This window comes from Panulirus ornatus, chromosome 62 (genome assembly GCF_036320965.1).
Source record: "Panulirus ornatus isolate Po-2019 chromosome 62, ASM3632096v1, whole genome shotgun sequence".
Taxonomy (NCBI): Eukaryota; Metazoa; Arthropoda; class Malacostraca; order Decapoda; family Palinuridae; genus Panulirus; species Panulirus ornatus.
Window position 1 is genome coordinate 4,792,091 of NC_092285.1, and position 18,125 is coordinate 4,810,215.

General features: G+C 39.4%; 1 protein-coding gene across 1 annotated transcript in view; it reads left to right on the plus strand.

Annotated features, from left to right (window-relative positions):
* Positions 1-6,640, plus strand: part of LOC139745698 (uncharacterized) — a 304,575-nt gene extending 297,935 nt beyond the window's left edge. Inside the window, exon 24 of the mRNA XM_071656135.1 lies at positions 1,981-6,640. The gene's annotated coding sequence lies outside the window, so the exon portion shown is untranslated. The remainder of the gene's footprint in view (positions 1-1,980) is intronic.
* Positions 6,641-18,125: the final 11,485 nt, after the last annotated feature.

Below are 18,125 nucleotides of genomic sequence, written 5' to 3' on the forward strand. Positions count from 1 at the left end.
CTAATCTGCCCACCTCCCATCTTTCTCATACCACAAACATCTGCAAAAGCCATCAATGCTTCCCTTAATAAATCCCTTTCCTCCCCCACTCTCCTTACGTCATTTGCTCTCACGTTTTTCCATTCTGTCCTCAATCTCTCCTGGTACTTTCTCACACGTCTCCTTTTCAAGCTCACTCACTCTCACCACTCTCTTCACCCCATCATTCTCTCGTCTTTTCTGAAAACCTCCACAAATCTTAACCTTCCTCTCCACAAAACATCCTTGCCCCTCTCAGCACATTAACATTCAAAAGTTTCTCTTTCATACACCTATCAATTAACATGTAATCCAATAATTTATATGTTTATTATACTTATTCACTGTCTCCCGTGTTAGCAAGGTAGCACAAGGAAAGAGATGAAAGAATGGCCCAATCCACCCACATATGCATGTATATACATAAATCCCTACACATGCACATATACATACCTATACATTTCAACGTTTACATACATATACATACACAGACATATACATATATATATATATATATATATATATATATATATATATATATATACATACATACACATGTGAATATTCATGCCTGCTGCCTTCATCACCCCCCCTCCCCCCCCCGCAAGATAGTGCTAGAAAAAGACAACAAAGGCCACATTCGTTCACACTCAGTCTCTAGCTGTCTTGCGTAATTCCTCAAAACCACAGCTCCCTTTCCACATCCAGGCCCCACCAAACTTTCCATGGTTTATCCCAGATGTTTCACATGCCCTGGTTCAATCCATTGACAGCAAGTCATACCCGGTATACGACATCATTCCAATATACCATATTCCTTGCACACCTTTCACCCTCCTGTATGTTCAGGCCCTGATCACTCAAAATCTTTTTCACTCCAACTTTCCACCTCCAATTTGGTCTCCCACTTCTTCTCGTTCCCTCCATCTTTGACACATATATCCCCTTTGTCAATCTTTCCTTACTCATTTTCTCCATGTGACCAAACCATTTCAGTACACTCTCTTCTGCTCCCTCAACCACACTCATTTTATTACCACACATCTCTCTTACCCTTTCATTTCTTACTCAATCAAAACACCTCACTCCACATATTGTCCTCAAACGTTTCATTTCCAACAGATCCACCCTCCTCCGTACAACCTTATCTATACCCCATGCCTCACAACCATATAACATTGTTGGAACCACTATTCCTTCAAACATACCCATATTTGCTCTCCGACATCACGTTCTCTCTTTTCATACATTCTTAGTTGCTCCCAGAACCTTAGCCCCCTCCTCCACCGTGTATGTGTAGCTGTCCTTTAAATGGTAGTTCATGGAGGACATGAATATTCTCTAATTTTTCCTGATCCAGACATACACTTTTCTGACTGAGACACAAATTTGTGTAGTTTCTCACTTGAGTGTGTCATCAGGGCTGTATCATCCACAAATGGGAACTGGTACATCTCATAGGCCCTCATATCACCTGTATACACTTTTCAAGATCCTTCCGTTTAACTCCCTCAACACAATGTCCAGAACGTCACACATTTCTCACACACACACGCCAAATTCTTGTCATAGAAACTCGTCACTGCTTCTAGTAGCTCTCCTCCCATATTATATACTGGTAGCAACTTTTGCTCTTTCTTCATATACATGAATACCACATACAGATCCCTCTTTCTTGACACACATCCAGTTAAGCCTACCCAGCGCATGTCAGTCAACTAATCTTTTTTTTTCTTTGTATTGTTTGGACAGACAAGTGTGACATTTTCTCTTTGTAAGCTTAATGCACTGAATTATCTATTTTTCAAGGTTACACAATTTACCTTACTGAGTTTTTCTCATCAAAGTGTGTGATGTATAATACCCTCACTCCCTATGGGATCTTATGACTTAGTTACTGTTTGGTTGTAGGATTGGTTTTTGACTTGAAAAATGTATTAAAGTGTATTCAAATTCTTGCAGGGTTATGAAGAGCTGTTTAATCGTCACTAGCCTGGGGTTGAATGGTATGATGCGACAGCGGCTGTGTTCACTGTGGCTGATTCAGGGGTGCTGTCTTCTCTCCTCTCTGTCCTGTATAAGAAAAAGAAAGAAATTGGATAGGGAAAATTTTCAAATAGTAGGAGAAAAATATGTGGATGAAAAGTGTGGTGAAGAAAATCTCTGAACTTTAGGGACAGCCAGTTATATTGCTGCCATGTGTTTTTTGCTTCTGTGTCACCATCCAACCACAAGCCTGGATCAGCCCATAGTGGAAGTGTGAGTGTATGCGTGTGAACCTACAGGAATATGCATCAGCCACAAGCTTAGATTTTCTGTGTATATAGTGTACAGAAGTTTATACTCTCATTGGTCCTCAGTGACTGTGTATAGTGAGTTCCTCTTTTTTTTGTTATTTTCTTTATTTTCTCAGTGCTTACCTTAAAACTGCAACATATGGACACCTCCAGTGGACATTGCATAAACTATGTGAACCATGGTTATCAGGGAATTGGTTAGCTAAATTTTTTAAAATTGAAGATAAATAAATTTTTGTTTATGATGCAGTAAATAATATGAAATGTGTTAGTCATTATCAAATATCACAGAGAAGTGAAGTATTGATGAAGAGTAGTACAGTGCATTACCATACAGCTATGATGTTTGTTCTACTCTGGGCTAGTAAGCATGTTACTGCATAACTGCCATAGTTTAGTAATTGTTATACAATATGTTCTCCTTTTATGTTAAAAGGTATGCACTTATTTTTAATACACTTCTTCATATATTTTATCTTTGGACCACAGTTTTTATTAACTATGAATAATGAACTGACAGAAATATCTTGGAAATAGTGAAACCCTTCAAAGAAATCATAGAGAAGTTATGAGAGCAATGAAGGTATTTAGTAGATTAAACTGATATTTAAGGCTGCATTTTTTATGTACTCTGAATAAAAGCACATTGATAAAATATGCAGAATGTGGATGTTCATGGGACTGCACATTTGTCATAGAAAGGAATATTACATGTGTATGTTTGTAGCCTTTCTAAAGTGACATTTTTATAATACAAAACTATATGTGGCTATTTATCTCATGATGATTATTCCTTTCTGTGACTTAAGGAGCCATCCGAAATTATCAATATTTTCATGGGTACACAAACAGTATAACAGGAGAAAGGAATTACCTGCTGTATACATCCTTGCTTTCTATCTCTCTCTATCTCTAATGTCCATTCCTGTTCGGAATTCCCTCAAGGGGATGGTCACAGGGAAAGTGTCTTCATAACTGGTGAACTCCAGTGCCACACATATCTTCTAGTGCCTCACCCTTAACAGGCCAAAGGCAGAGGGGAACTCTAGCACAATGTTTCCAGAAGCTCCTTCCTAATGTAGTCCTTCCTGCTTCTTCAGCCTAATGTTCCACCCTACTGCAAAATGCTCTTGCCTAATGTTCCTACATACTACTCTTAACATAATGTAATTATCCTGCCTAATGTTCCTACATACTACTCTTACCTAATGTAATTATCCTGCCTAATGTTCCTACCTACTACTTCTATCAATTATTCCTACCACTTTGCCAATAGGCAGGGCCAGTGCATAGCACTCACCACAGGAAAATCTAGAATTTTGAAGAATGAGTTGTGTGAGTTAAGTTAGGCAGGGCCAGTGCATAGCACTCACCACAGGAAAATCTAGAATTTTGAAGAATGAGTTGTGTGAGTGAAGTTATGTCAAGTGTTATGTGTGCCAAGGAGATTGTATGTTTCTGAATAGGATGCCAGCTGTCCATGTGTGGATTGGAGAGGTTAGTGACTCTCCCAGTATCCAAGCTATAGCTGCTTACTAACTACTACCTTCGACTACCTTAAATGTTACTTGAAAATAAAAATTTTATTCAGTTATGAGAAAAAAAAAGTTGAGAAGTACTAATGTGGGGGAAGGACAGTCCTGAAATATACCGTGTATAGTACCCTGAAAATGTTGATGGTTATAGATGGCCCATAAGTAGTGCATAAAGCAGATTATCCTCTTTTAGAAAGAGATATCAGTGGTAATAATAAGTGATTTACCAGTACCCTGTGCAGTAGAGGGAACTAAATCTTCCATATGAGTAGTTACCACATGGAACTACAAAATCTGAGATTAGTGTGGGTTTACTATAACCATTAGGTGGGAAATTATAGGAATAAAGTTATTTTGAAAATGAAAAGGATAATCTTCCAGTGATTTTTTTTTAAGACAGAATTACTGGAAGGTAATGGAATTCAGAATGAAGAGACAGTTATTTTCTGTAAATTCAGAAGCTCTACAAATTGGTCATCTGAAAAAGGAGCATAAACTGTTTTAAAAAAATTTATTGAGAAGTTATGGCAGAACTGAAAAACCAAAAAAGTGATATATGGATCAACAAGTTTATCATGTAATAACAAATTGAAAACTGTTACCTTATTCTGAATAACAATATCAAAAATATTTTAAGGCAAGCCTGAACATGGCACACGTAAAATTCTCATATTTAAACAACCTTGATTATTTTTACATATTTAAAAGTATTAGAAACTGAAGGCAATTAATTGTTTATCTTGTTTAGAGTGAATCAAGGCCCTCCATTCAGCTAAATCTTTTTAAAGATCTGTGGATATTTACAAAAAGATTATTGTCTTTTCAAGATGTAACAAGATGAAAGGGGGTTGATTAGGAAGTCTAGAATCTTTGGCCTTACTAAGAGGTCTCGGTATATGAAATAAATTTCTATGAATATTTGCCAAAAGATAATTGCCTTTGTAAGATGTCACAAGTCCCAGAAGATAAAGGGGGTTTATTAGGAAGTCTAGATTCTATAACCTTACTAAGAGGTCTAAATTTTTGAAATTGCTTTAATTTTTTAACTCAGGATGCAAGCTTCCAGTAGATGATCTGAGTAAGGATTATATATTAAGAGCATTTTTGAATACCTTTTGTAAACATTCTAAATAATTCCAGTTCTTCCAAAATTTTTTCATATGGATGTATACTAATAAAATGCATTGATGTATTCTTCCACTAATTTTGAATTGGTAACAGAACTGAAATATACTGGTGTGAAATATTTCTATTTAGTTAATCTTAAATATACAGCTCTGAAATATTTTTATCTTATACTGTTGAAACTTTGGAAATCAAATTTTAAATCTTCTCTCATTGTGCTCTCGTCTTCAGCTCTGTTATCTCAATTTCTTTTTGTGTGTTTGGTAAAGCTAGAAGTTAGATCAGACGTACATTACCTCAAAATATTGCTGCAGTAGAAATGCTCAGTTCCTCATGCTGATGTCTGTGTGCAAAGTTATTTTGGTAGTCATGAGTGCTATCCTATTGTGTGTTTGTATAAATGAAACCTTCTCACTTGTTTAGGGAATATTAAAGAATTTTTTGATGTACATATTGATGCCCTCCAGAAGAGTTTTGCATGTTTCTGTAGTTATCTAAGTAAGGACAAGAAGAAATGGGTTTGTTTATTTTTATTAGAAGTAGAAACTCAGTCTATAAGATGTGTCATTATAGTTACCATATGGTTTCTTGGGAACTCATCTAGTCAAAATGCCTGTACATCAGGAATTATTTAGGTTTTACATTACTATGATCACAGTTACCCAATGTAACAATTCAAATGTTCATTTCAGTGGGCCTTAAGGTGTACAATGAATAATTATATTAAAGCTGGTGCTTGAGACTATTAATTAGGGTCCAGGATATAATTTTTGTATTGTTATAGTCAAAATTATCATTTTTAATCGTTATAGTTTCACAGTTCAGTGATGCAAAATTTTATGCTATAAAACTGTGCAGTGGATATGCAATTGGCAAATACTTTTGATCTGGGAATAGAGTGTAATGACCACCCTGCTTCTGTGTGTGGGCAGGTCTTACAAAATACTAGCAATTGTATTTTTGTGTGTACATTAGTTAACAGTGAACTCACCCAGAAAGAAATCCATATTGTAACTATAAAATGACTTGTATGATAAAACCTGAGATCATGATTTTGATAGGAGAGCTCATCAGTGCAAAGGTAATGCTAAGGTAATCATTTTCATTTGAGGCATTTTTTGGTTAGGTTATTTATGTACATAAAAAATGATCTTAACCCTCTTTTATTGTAAGTGTAGATAATGCCTTTGTTACAGAAAAAAGTAAGGGCTTTTATTTCTTTATATTAATAAGAGATAGGTAACAAAATGAAAATGTTTCAAAGATTTGGGGTAATGTGGTACTGAAGTGAAAACAGAATTATTAACACAAGGGTTACACATCCTTGTAACACAGTGCGTGCATGAAAATTGCATCATGTATTCAGACGTGGGCTCATGTACAGTGTATTAAGAACAACTTGTAGTCAGTGTATGAGTTTGTATATTCACATACATTTATGTCTACACATTACATAATGCATCCTATTGTACTTGGGAAGTCATGAAATCTCAGCTGCTTACGAAATTTAAGTTGAAGTGCATATTTGCTATACAAACCTTATATCACCAATTGTAGGCACAGCAACTTCAGTTTTTATAAATCTCAAGCCTTGATATGTTCTAAGGCAAGGTTTGAGTAATGTAAAGCTTGTAAGTTATGAAGTAAAATCTGTGTATGATTGTGTTACGTTCCTTATTTTCCTGATGATGTTGAACTACTGCAATAAACTTAGACAAATTATAATGACAAGCAAACTGATATTGGGTGTATGAATCATAAGTTTTCACAGGAATCTAAGCTACTACTTCAAGGGTAATCAAACAGGATTGGAGGGCCATGTTGGCATGTCTTGAATAATGAATGTTTTAATATCAAGTCTGCAGGAAAAAAGCAGTAAGCACCCCAGTATTCTGAATGAAGAAAAAGGTGCATGTATAATAAAGAAAAGATGTCAGTGTACCTTTCAAGTGAGGATTTTTAATATTCTGGTAGAAACTGAACACAAGCTGTAACTTTAAACAAAATCATATTAATGTGATGGCCAAATTTTGATTTGAGTTTGGCATATATAATGTGAACTCTTCCACTGCAGCAAAGAGGCAAATTTAAGGAATATTCTCTTTGTCCTCTTGTGTTTACGAACTTCATTTTTTAATTTGGTTTCCACCATCTCCTTAATCATGTTGACATCCCCTTCTTTCCCTTTCCTCTGGCTCTGAGATTATGTATCATGCTTGGCATTCTATTTTTGAACATGCAGTTAGTTGAGCAAAGTAGTCTGCCGACAGTGCATGTTGTCACAAATGTTAGCTGAAGTCACATCTTAGTCATTTGGGAATTCCACCTGGTGTGCAAGTGTTTTCTGTGCTTATCCCATCTCAAGTGCCTATATCTCTGTATCACAGTCCTTGCCTTGCTGCTGAAGTTTATTCTTAAAACTTAAGCCTTCAACACTATGTAGCCTGTTGTACCTGCAGCCTCTCCTAGCTTGCCACCTCTTCTTGAACCTGTCCTTCTATAGCTTTTACTTCAATAAGTTTTGATTCTAACAATTCATTCACTGCCTTTGCTTGAGATATGGCAGTAGGCATCATCTTTTCTTGGTCATTCAAAAGCTAGGTACAACTGTTGCAATCTTTCAGGTTGATTATGAAGCATATCCTGAAAAATATTGTGGACTTTGCCAATGCCCATTTAATTAATCTTCGAAGTGGCATGTCAATTCATGAAGTAAAGAAATCACACCTTAATGAATTTTGTCTGTCTATTACCCGCATTCTTCTTTTTTCTACATTAGTCAGCACACCTTCCTTTTACATTCATACACTCACTAATGAGGATGTTCCTTTATCATTAGTGTGTAATTCCTTGTTAGCTGTGTACTTTATTTTTCTATATGGTTTTCCTCCACATTTACAAGAAATTTTGGAATTCTCAAAGGATCTCATATATTTTCATTGTTGTATCTGGTTAAACCAGAAGGCTTTACCTAAGCTTTCTTGCACAATTTTGATTTAGATATAAGTTTTTAAATGCTGAAGAATGCATAAACTATGGGTTTCTTGAAGCAGCTTCATTTTCCGTTGTATAACTGGCCCTTTTCTTATAGAGAATGATCCCTGAATAGCATGCTAGTCCATGTACATCAATGTGTACCAATAGCAGTTTTGCAATGGATTCTGGTGATGTGAAATATAGTATGAAATGTGAACTCCTATGCAGTGAAGTTCTTTGATGAGACTTTGTTCCCAAGGATACAGCCTCACCCAGGTAACTTCTTCCTTTGTACTGTAACCTTCCACACATGGAGCAAGGCAACAACTTTATACAGAGCTTGGATGGAATGGATTAAGAACAGTGTGGGTGAAAGGAATGACTGGAATTGTGAAGTATGCAAGGGTATGCGTATATGCACATGAATATGAAGACTGTGTGAGGTAAGGATGAAATTAAGTGTTTCTGGAGAAATTTGAATGACTATAAATGGTTTTGAAAATGAGAGAAATGTGGTTGTAATGGGTAATATGACAACAAAAGTTGGATGTGATGAAACTGGTGAGATAGTTGATAAATGGGGAGTGCCTTGAGCAAACGAGAATGAAAGTTAACGTGTGGATATCTGTGCTGAAAAGGTTTTATTCCTTGCAAAAAAAAAATCAGTACAAGATGATCCACAGTTATACATGGATGACAAATCATGGAAGAGAAAAGACTTTGATTGGCTATGTGGCAGTGTATGAAAGACAGAAAGGCCATGCTAGAAATGCGAGACGATTCTTCGAAGACTCTGACCATTTCGCGATTCTTCTGGGGATGAAGATCAGGGAGATGTGGAGGTATGGTATAAGGAAGAATGGAGAGGTAAAAGTGTTGCCAGGCAAGAACAAGAATCAGAAAGTAATGTAGGGAGGAGTATGAAAGGAAGGTGACTGAAAGTTTAGATGAAAGTGCAATGAATGTAGGGATGCAGTCTTGGTGAGAATGAGGTGTTTAAAATGCGTACAGAAATACTATTAAAGGTTGTAGAATTATTTTGAGTATGTCATGAGATATAGAAAAAAAAAAAAGGCAATAGATAGTGGATGGAAGAGATCAGAAGTGCTGTGGAAGAGGAGAAAAGCCATGTAGTAGACTGCTCGAAAGGAATGTGCCAGTAAAAGTTCAGCAAAGGAAAAGGGAAGAATGCAAAATGTATAAGCAGAATTTTAGGAAGCTGACAGAGGAAAGCAAAGAAGAGTAGTAGATTAAGATTTTAAAGAAAAGTTTATGGAAATTAAGAAATTGTACTGGAAGGAAGTGGAAAAGGAAAGAGGTGAATGTAAGATTAGAAATGATGATGTGAAAAGAGGAAGAGAAGAGTATTTTGAAGAACTGATGAATGCAGGAGAAGGTGAAGTAGCAGTTAATACATGATGGGTATGGAGGATGGGAAGAAAAGGTTACAACAGCAGGGGCCTATAGAAAAAAGGGGGATAAAATAGGTGAGAATTAAGCTGAAGGTAGGAAAAGCACATGGAGTGGATGTGATTATGGTTGAAATGCTGAAGTATGGAGGAGAAAGTGTGATACAATATATGTATCTTATATGTTATTTAGGGAGCTGGGGTTTCAGTGCATTACAAATGCCAGCTAGAGCCTTTGTGTGAATGAATGTGGCTTTTTTTGTCTACTTTCTGGCGCTACCTCTCTCAAGCAGGGGTAACGATGCTGTTTCCTGTGGGGCGGGGTAGCACCGGATATGGATGATGGCAAGCAAGTATGATTCTGTACATGTGTATATATGTATAGGTCTGTGTATGTTTAAGTATATGTATGTATATGTGCGTGTATGATGTACAGAGCATCAGATTGGGGAAGAGCAGTGTGGTTTCAGAAGTGGTAGAGGATGTGTGGATCAGGTGTTTGCTTTGAAGAATGTATGTGAGAAATACTTAGAAAAGCAAATGGATTTGTATGTAGCATTTACGGATCAGGAGAAGGCATATGATAGAGTTGATAGAGATGCTCTGTGGAAGGTATTAAGAATATATGGTGTGGGAGGCAAGTTGTTAGAAGCAGTGAAAAGTTTTTATCGAGGATGTAAGGCATGTGTACGTGTAGGAAGAGAGGAAAGTGATTGGTTCTCAGTGAATGTAGGTTTGTGGCAGGGGTGTGTGATGTCTCCATGGTTGTTTAATTTGTTTATGGATGGGGTTGTTAGGGAGGTGAATGCAAGAGTTTTAGAAAGAGGGGCAAGTATGAAGTCTGTTGTGGATGAGAGAGCTTGGGAAGTGAGTCAGTTGTTGTTCGCTGATGATACAGCGCTGGTGGCTGATTCATGTGAGAAACTGCAGAAGCTGGTGACTGAGTTTGGTAAAGTGTGTGAAAGAAGAAAGAAGAAAGTTAAGAGTAAATGTGAATAAGAGCAAGGTTATTAGGTACAGTAGGGTTGAGGGTCAAGTCAATTGGGAGGTGAGTTTGAATGGAGAAAAACTGGAGGAAGTGAAGTGTTTTAGATATCTGGGAGTGGATCTGGCAGCGGATGGAACCATGGAAGCGGAAGTGGATCATAGGGTGGGGGAGGGGGCGAAAATTCTGGGAGCCTTGAAGAATGTGTGGAAGTCGAGAACATTATCTCGGAAAGCAAAAATGGCTATGTTTGAAGGAATAGTGGTTCCAACAATGTTGTATGGTTGCGAGGCGTGGGCTATGGATAGAGTTGGGCGCAGGAGGATGGATGTGCTGGAAATGAGATGTTTGAGGACAATGTGTGGTGTGAGGTGGTTTGATCGAGTAAGTAACGTAAGGGTAAGAGAGATGTGTGGAAATAAAAAGAGCGTGGTTGAGAGAGCAGAAGAGGGTGTTTTGAAATAGTTTGGGCACATGGAGAGAATGAGTGAGGAAAGATTGACCAAGAGGATATATGTGTCGGAGGTGGAGGGAACGAGGAGAAGTGGGAGACCAAATTGGAGGTGAAAAGATGGAGTTAAAAAGATTTTGTGTGATCGGGGCCTGAACATGCAGGAGGGTGAAAGGAGGGCAAGGAATAGAGTGAATTTGATCGATGTTGTATACCGGGGTTGACGTGCTGTCAGTGGATTGAATCAGGGCATGTGAAGCGTCTGGGGTAAACCCTGGAAAGCTGTGTAGGTATGTATATTTGCGTGTGTGGACGTATGTATATACATGTGTATGGGGGTGGGTTGGGCCATTTCTTTCGTCTGTTTCCTTGCGCTACCTCGCAAACGCGGGAGACAGCGACAAAGCAAAAAAAAAAAAAGATGAGCAATTCTGTATAGATATGTGTAATATGAGTGCATGGGCCATTCGTCGTCTGTTTCCTGGCGCTACCTCACTGACATGGGAAACGGCCATCAAGTATAATAAATATGAATAATGAAATATGTTATTTAGCATGGAAACAGAAGGTAGTGCTTGAAGACTGGGTGAAAGCTATTATTGTTCCTCTATTAAGAGGAAAAGATGCCAAGGATATTATTATTATTATTATTATTATTATTATTATTATTATTATTATTATTATTATACTTTGTCGCTGTCTCCTGCGTTAGCAAGGTAACACAAGGAAACAGACGAAAGAATGGCCCAACCCACCCACATACGCATGTATATAAATACACGTCCACACACGCACATATGCATACCTATACATCTCAACGTATACATGTATATATACACACACACACATACATATATACACATGAACATAATTCATACTCTCTGCCCTTATTCATCCCTGTTCCCACCCCACCACACATGAAATGAAAACCCCCACCCCACCGCATGTGTGCGAGGAAGCGCTAGGAAAAGACAACAAAGGCCACATTCGTTCTCACTCAGTCTCTAGCTGTCATGTATAATGCACCACAGCTCCCTTTCCACATCCAGGCCCCACAAAACTTTCCATGGGTTACCCCAGATGCTTCACATGCCCTGGTTCAATCCATTGACAGCACGTTGACACCGGTATACCACATCGTTCAAATTCACTCTATTCCTTGCACGCCTTTCAGCCTCCTGCATGTTCAGGCCCTGATCACTCAAAATCTTTTTCACTCAATCTTTCCACCTCCAATTTGGTCTCCCACTTCTCCTCATTCCCTCTACCTCTGACACATATGTCCTCTTCGTCAATCTTTCCTCACTCATTCTCTCCATGTGACCAAACCATTTCAAAACATCCTCTTCTGCTCTCTCAACCACACTCTTTTTATTACCACACATCCCTCTTACCCTTTTATTACTTACTTGATCATACCACCTCACACCACATATTGTCCTCAAACATCTCATTTCCAGCACATCCACCCTCCTCTGCACAGCTCTATCTATAACCCACACCTCACAACCATATAACATTGTTGGAACCACTAATCCTTCAAACATACCCATTTTTGCTTTCCGAGACAATGTTCTCAACTTCCACACATTCTTCAACACTCCCAGAACTTTCACCCTCTCCCATACCCTATGATTCACTTCAGCTTCCATGGTTCCATCCACTGCCAAATCCACTCCCAAATATCTAAAACACTTCACTAACTCCAGTTTTTCTCCATTCAAACTTACCTTCCAATTGACTTGTCCCTCAATCCTACTGTACCTAATAACCTTGCTCTTATTCACATTTACTCTCAGCTTTCTTCTTTCACACACTTTACCAAACTCAGTCACCAGGTTCTGCAGTTTCTCACCCGAATCATCCACCAGCACTATATCATTAGCGAACAACAACTGACTCACTTCCCAAGCTCTCTCATCCACCACAGACTGCATACTTGCCCCTTTCTAAAACTCTTGCATTCACCTCCCTCACAACCACATCCATAAACAAATAAAACAACCATGGAGACATCATGCATCCCTGCCACAAACCATCATTTACTGAGAACCAGTCACTTTCCTCTCTTCCTACACGTACACATGCCTTACATCGTCGATAAAAAGTTTTCACTGCTTCTAACAACTTCCCTCCCACACCATATATTCTTAATACCTTCCACAGAGCATCTCTATCAACTCTATCATATGCCTTCTCCAGATCCATAAATGCTACATACAAATCCATTTGCTTTTCTAAGTATTTCTCACATACATTCTTCAAAGCAAACACCTGATCCACACATCCCTCCCACTTCTGAAACCACACTGAAACCACAATCTGATGCTCTGTACATCCCTTCTCCCTCTCAATCAATACCCTCCCATATTTCCCAGGAATACTCAACAAACTTATACTTCTGTAATTTGAGCACTCACTTTTATCCCCTTTGCCTTTATACAATGGCACTATGCAAGCATTCTGCCTATCCTCAGGCACCTCACCATGAGTCATACATACATTAAATAACCTTACCAACCAGTCAACAATACAGTCACCCCCTTTTTTAATAAAGTCCACTGCAATACCATCCAAACCCGCTGCCTTGCCGGCTTTCATCTTCCACAAAGCTTTTACTACCTCTTCTCTGTTTACCAAATCATTCTCCCTAACCCTCTCACTTTGCACACCACCTCGATTAAGACACCTTATATCTGCCACTCTATCATCAAACACATTCAACAAACTTTCAAAATACTCACTCCTCACATCACCAGTACTTGTTATTCACCTCCCTATTAGTCCCCTTCACTGAAGTTCCCATTTGTTCCCTTGTCTTATGCACTTTATTTACCTTCTTCCAAAACATCTTTTTATTCTCGCTAAAATTTAATGATACTCTCTCACCCCAACTCTCATTTGCCCTCTTTTTCACCTCTTGCATCTTTTTCTTGACCTACTGCCTCTTTCTTTTATACATCTCCCACTCATTTGCATTATTTCCCTGCAAAAATTGTCCAAATGCCTCTCTCTTCTCTTTCACTAATAATCATACTTCTTCATCCCACCACTCACCACCCTTTCTAATCTGCCCACCTCCCACGCTTCTCATGCCACAAGCAGCTTTTGCGCAAGCCATCACTGCTTCCCTAAATACATCCCATTCCTCCCCCACTCCCCTTACGCCCTTTGTTCTCACCTTTTTCCACTCCATACTCAGTCTCTCCTGGTACTTCCTCACACAAGTCTCCTTCCCAAGCTCACTTACTCTCACCACTCTTTTCACCCCAACATTCTCTCTTCTGAAAACCTCTACAAATCATCACCTTCGCCTCCACATTAACGTCCAGCACATTAACATCCAAAAGTCTCTTTTGCGCACCTATCAGTTAACACGTAATACAATAATGCTCTCTGGCCATCTCTCCTACTTAAATACATATACATATGTATATCTCTTTTTTAAACCAGGTATTCCCAATCACCAGTCCTTTTTCAGCACATAAATGTACAAGCTCTTCACCATTTCCATTTACAACACTGAACACCCCATGTACACCAATTATTCCCTCAACTTCCACACTACTCACCTTTGCATTCAAATCACCCATCACTATAACCCGCTCTCGTGCATCAAAACTGCTAACAAACTCACTCAGCTACTCCCAAAACACTTGCCTCTCATGATCTTTCTAGTCATGCCCAGGTGCATATGCACTAATAATCACCCATCTCTCTCCATCAACTTTTACTTTTACCCATAAGAGGCAAGTGTTTTGGGAGCAGCTGAATGAGTGTGTTGGTGGTTTTGATGCATGAGACCGGGTTATAGTGATGGGTGATTTGAATGCAAAGGTAAGTGATGTGGTAGTTGAGGGAATAATTGGTATACATGGGGTGTTCAGTGTTGTAAATGGAAATGGTGAAGAGCTTGTAGATTTATGTGCTGAAAAAGGACTGGTGATTGGGAATACCTAGTTTAAAAAGAGAGATATACATAAGTATACGTATGTGTGTAGGAGAGATGGCCAGAGAGCATTATTGTATTACGTGTTAATTCATAGGCGTGCGAAAGAGAGCCTTTTGTATGTTAATGTGCTGAGAGGTGCAACTGGAGGGATGTCTGATCATTATCTTGTGGAGGCAAAGGTGAAGATTTGTAGAGGTTTTCAGAAAAGAAGAGAGAATGTTGTGGGTGAAGAGAGTGGTGAGAGTAAGTGAGCTTGGGAAGGAGACTTGTGTGAGGAAGTACCAGGAGAGAATGAATACAGAATGGAAAAAGGTGAGAACAAAGGACGTAAGGGGAGTGGAGGAGGAATGGGATGTATCTAGGGAAGTAGTGATGGCTTGTGCAAAAGATGCTTGTGGCATGAGAAGCGTGGGAGGTGGGCAGATTAGAAAGGGTAGTGAGTGGTGGGATGAAGAAGTAAGATCATCTGTGAAAGAGAAGAGAGAGGCATTTGGACGATTTTTGCAGGGAAATAATGCAAATGACTGGGAGATGTATAAAAGAAAGAGGCAGGAGGTCAAGAGAAAGGTGCAAGAGGTGGAAAAGAGGGCAAATGAGAGTTGGGGTGAGAGAGTATAATTTAATTTTAGAGAGAATAAAAAGATGTTTTGGAAGGAGGTAAATAAAGTGTGTAAGACAAGGGAACAAATGGGAACTTCAGTGAAGGGGGCTAATGAGGAGGTGATAACAAGTAGTGGTGATGTGAGAAGGAAATGGAGTGAGTATTTTGAAGGTTTGTTGAATATGCTTGATGATAGAGTGGCAGATATAGGGTGTTTTGGTCGAGTTGGTGTGCAAAGTGAGAGGGTTAGGGAAAATGATTTGGTAAACAAAAAGAGGTAGTAAAAGCTTTGCGGAAGATGAAAGCCAGTAAGGCAGCGGGCTTGGATGCTCTGTGGAAGGTATTAAGAATATATGGTGTGGGAGGCAAGTTGTTAGACGCACTGAAAACTTTTTATCGAAGGTATAAGGCAAGTGTACGTGTAGGAAGAGAGGAAAGTGATTGGCTCTCAGTGAATGTAGGTATGCGGCAGGGGTGTGTGATGTCTCCATGGTTGTTTAATTTGTTTATGGATGGGGTTGTTAGGGAGGCGAATGCAAGAGTTTTGGAAAGAGGGGCAAGTATGCACTCTGTTGTGGATAAGAGAGCTTGGGAAGTGAGTCAGTTGTTGTTCGCTGATGATACATCGCTGGTGGCTGATTCATGTGAGAAACTGCAGAAGCTAGTGCCTGAGTTTGGTAAAGTGTATGAAAGAAGAAAGTTCAGAGTAAATGTGAATAAGATTAAGGTTATTAGGTACAGTAGGGTTGAGGGTCAAGTAAATTGGGAGGTAAGTTTGAATGGAGAAAAACAGGAGGAAGTGAAGTGTTTTAGATATCTGGGAGTGGATTTGGCAGCGGATGGAACCATGGAAGCGGAAGTGAATCATAGGGTGGGGGAGGGGTCAAAAATTCTGGAAGCCTTGAAGAATGTGTAGAAGTCAAGAACATTATCTCGGAAAGCAAAAATGGGTATGTTTGAAGGAATAGTGGTTCCAACAATGTTGTATGGTTGCGAGGCGTGGGCTATGGATAGAGTTGTGCGCAGGAGGGTGGATGTGCTGGAAATGAGATGTTTGAGGACAATATGTGGTGTGAGGTGGTTTGATTGAGTAAGTAATAACAGGGTAAGAGAGATGCGTGGTAATAAAAAGAGTGTGGTTGAGAGAGCAGAAGAGGGTGTTTTGAGATGGTTTCGTCGCATGGAGAGTATGAGTGAGGAAAGATTGACCAACAGGATATATGTGTTAGAGGTGGAGGGAACGAGGAGAAGTGGGAGACCAAATTGGAGGTGGAAAGATGGAGTGAAAAAGATTTTGAGTGATCGGGGCTTGAACATGCAGGAGGGTGAAAGGCGTGCAAGGAATAGAGTGAATTGGAACGATGTGGTATACCGGGGTCGATGTGCTGTCAATGGATTGAACCAGCGCATGTGAAGCATCTGGGGTAAACCATGGAAAGTTCTGTGGGGCCTGGATGTGGAAAGGGAGCTGTGGTTTCGGTGCATTATTACATGACAGCTAAAGATTGAGTGTAAACGAATGGGGCCTTTGTTCTCTTCCTAGCGCTACCTTGTGCACATGAGGGGGAAGGGGGTTGTTATTTCATGTGTGGCAGGGTGGCGATGGGAATGAATAAATGCAGACAGTATGAATTATGTACATGTGTATATATGTATATGTCTGTGTGTGTATATAAAAGTATAAGGTGAGATGTATAGGTATGTATATTTGCGTGTGTGTACATGTATGTATATACATGTGAATGAAGGTGGGTTGGGCTATTCTTTCGTCTGTTTCCTTGCGCTACCTTGCTAACATTGGAGATAGCGACAAATTATAATGAATAAATATATATATATATTTTTTTTTTTTTGCTTTGTCGCTGTCTCCCGCATTTGCGAGGTAGCGCAAGGAAACAGACGAAAGAAATGGCCCAACCCACCCCCATACACATGTATATACATACGTCCACACACGCAAATATACACACCTACACAGCTTTCCATGGTTTACCCCAGACGCTTCACATGCCTTGATTCAATCCACTGACAGCACGTCAACCCCGGTATACCACATCGCTCCAATTCACTCTATTCCTTGCCCTCCTTTCACCCTCCTGCATGTTCAGGCCCCGATCACACAAAATCTTTTTCACTCCATCTTTCCACCTCCAATTTGGTCTCCCTCTTCTCCTCATTCCCTCCACCTCCGACACATATATCCTCTTGGTCAATCTTTCCTCACTCATTCTCTCCATGTGACCAAACCATTTCAAAACACCCTCTTCTGCTCTCTCAACCACGCTCTTTTTATTTCCACACATCTCTCTTACCCTTACGTTACTTACTCGATCAAACCACCTCACACCACACATTGTCCTCAAACATCTCATTTCCAGCACATCCATCCTCCTGCGCACAACTCTATCCATAGTCCACGCCTCGCAACCATACAACATTGTTGGAACCACTATTCCTTCAAACATACCCATTTTTGCTTTCCGAGATAATGTTCTCGACATCCACACATTCTTCAAGGCTCCCAGAATTTTCGCCCCCTCCCCCACCCTATGATCCACTTCCGCTTTCATGTTTCCATCCGCTGCCAGATCCACTCCCAGATATCTAAAACACTTCACTTCCTCCAGTTTTTCTCCATTCAAACTCACCTCCCAATTGACTTGACCCTCAACCCTACTGTACCTAATAACCTTGCTCTTATTCACATTTACTCTTAACTTTCTTCTTTCACACACTTTACCAAACTCAGTCACCAGCTTCTGCAGTTTCTCACATG